Raw genomic sequence first — 2,500 nt, forward strand, 5'->3', positions numbered from 1 at the left:
GAACCAAGGTAATCATCTTTGTGGCCTTTGTAAACAGTGGTGGTGATCGAGGTGGCGTAGCAAATATGAATCGTGCATGGCTGGACCTGTCGAGTCAAAACACACAGTCTTGCCTTGCACTGCTCCCCGCCACTCACCCACTGGCCCCGCTGTGACTGGCGTGTCACTCTCTCGTATGCTTGTGTTCGTGAATCATTGCCTTAATGTTCCTCTGTCCGTGCTTTCTTCCCCTCTCGCTCTGTCATTTACCCTCCCGCTCATCGCCTCCTAAATTCTGATGCGAGACCTGCCACCACCTTCACCACCGCTACTGCTACTACTACTACTACTACTACTACTACTACTTCTTTCATCAAATATTAATACAGAGGATAAAAGATGGAGGTTTTAAGTCTTACAATGTGTCCTAACCTCCTCCTCCTCCTCCTCCTCCTCCTCCTCCTCCTCCTCCTTCTCCTCCTCCTCTTTCTCTAAACTGCATCTCATCGTAAAAAAAATGTTTCGGGAAAAAGTAGAGGAAAAAAATGGGAAAAAAAGGGAAGGGTTTGGTAAATGCATGACACCATTTGCAAATTTCCCCCAAAGATGTTTGTTCCTGTGTGTGTGTGTGTGTGTGTGTGTGTGTGTGTGTGTGTGTGTGTGTGTGTGTGTGTGTGTGTGTGTGTGTGTGTGTGTTTCTGTCTCCTTCGCCTTTATTTTTCTTCTTTATATTTTACTTATCTCTCTCTCTCTCTCTCTCTCTCTCTCTCTCTCTCTCTCTCTCTCTCTCTCTCTCTCTCTCTCTCTCTCTCTCTCTCTCTCTCTCTCTCTCTCTCTCTCTCTTTTTAAGGGAGTGTTAAAGGGTTTGCGTTGTTACCTGTAATTACCTGTACTTTGCACGTGGCCTCCTCTCTCTCTCTCTGTGTGTGTGTGTGTGTGTGTGTGTGTGTGTGTGTGTGTGTGTGTGTGTCCGAGGGTAGCTGCTAACATACCTGGGCCACGAATTCTACCTTAATTAGCCAACAGGTGAGAACAGATCCTTGAAATTAAAACTAGGGAGAGAAAAATAAATTAATTCTTTTTGTTTATTTACTCCTCTTCCTTCTCTTTTTTTTTAGCTTCCTTTTGTGCTGCAGTCTCTTGAATAACTCCTTTGACTTGTACAGCCTCGGGGAAAGGGGAAAAAAATATGCTTTTGATTCTTTTTTTCTTTGTTTTTCGTGCGTGTTAAGATTTCCAAAGTGATTTTTAGTAAGTATGGCAGCTGGTAATAGGCAGACATGTATTATAGAGAGACTGCCACGTGTAGGCCTCATAGCTTCCTACACCGCCTCTTGTGCTACTACTACTACTACTACTACTACTACTACTACTACTACTACTACTACTACTACTACCGAGGGACTGCCACGTGTAGGCCTGATGGCTCCCTGCACCGCCTCTTATGTTGTTGTGTTCTTTGTTAATTTTGTAAGTTGCAGTGAAATAGAAAACATTAGCAATTTAAATCCCCTCTCGGCCAACATAGGATATCCAATTCGCGCCGCCCCACTCCCCGTCACCCCGCCAAGCCGCTCACCACAAAGCCAGTAGCCCAACCCAGCCCATCCTATTAGTGGTCACCCCTCTCTATATAATTCACTTAGCGCTCTCTCTCTCTCTCTCTCTCTCTCTCTCTCTCTCTCTCTCTCTCTCTCTCTCTCTCTCTCTCGCCTGCTAATTAGTTTCCTGCACCACACCTTGACTTACCTGTGGCTAGACATGAGATTTCACCTCCATGCACCACCACCACCACCACCGCCACCACCGCCGCCGCCGCCACCACCACCACCACCACCACCACCACCACCACTGCGTGACTGTCTGGCATTACAGTCATCATCAACGTAGAGTTAGCTCACGGACGGAATAATTGGAAGAGAGAGAGAGAGAGAGAGAGAGAGAGAGAGAGAGAGAGAGAGAGAGAGAGAGAGAGAGAGAGAGAGAGAGAGAGAGAAGTTATGTAATCGTAATCATACACACACACACAAACACTCTCTCTCTCTCTCTCTCTCTCTCTCTCTCTCTCTCTCTCTCTCTCTCTCTCTCTCTCTCTCTCCTCTTCTCATCATTATTTAATCTTCTCCTTCAATCCTTTTTCCTCCTCCTGCTCCTCCTCTTCCTCCCCTTTTCTTCCCTCATCCCTCGCCCAAGGACAGATTAAGGGAGAGAGAGAGAGAGAGAGAGAGAGAGAGAGAGAGAGAGAGAGAGAGAGAGAGAGAGAGAGAGAGAGAGAGAGAGAGAGAGAGAGAGAGAGAGAGAAGCAGCTGCTCTCTGGGGTGATAATTAGCGTTGTACGAACACCAGAGGGGAGGAGGGGAGGGGAGGAGAGGAGAAGTGATGGGGAGGACGGGAGGGGAGGAGATGGGAAGTGATGGGGAGGAGAGGGAGGGGACGAGATAGGGAGATGGGAAACGAGGAAGAAGAGGATGAGGGAAGAGACGGAGTAGGAGGTGGAGGAGGGAGGAAAAAGGAAGGAAAG

At 47.6% G+C, this 2,500-nt stretch overlaps 1 protein-coding gene across 1 annotated transcript in view; it reads right to left on the bottom strand.

Moving 5' to 3' along the window:
• The window catches only part of LOC135114390 (uncharacterized), a 7,565-nt gene that overhangs the window by 414 nt on the left and 4,651 nt on the right, over positions 1-2,500 (bottom strand). The window lies entirely within an intron of this gene.

This window comes from Scylla paramamosain, chromosome 27 (genome assembly GCF_035594125.1).
Source record: "Scylla paramamosain isolate STU-SP2022 chromosome 27, ASM3559412v1, whole genome shotgun sequence".
Classification (NCBI taxonomy): domain Eukaryota; kingdom Metazoa; phylum Arthropoda; class Malacostraca; order Decapoda; family Portunidae; genus Scylla; species Scylla paramamosain.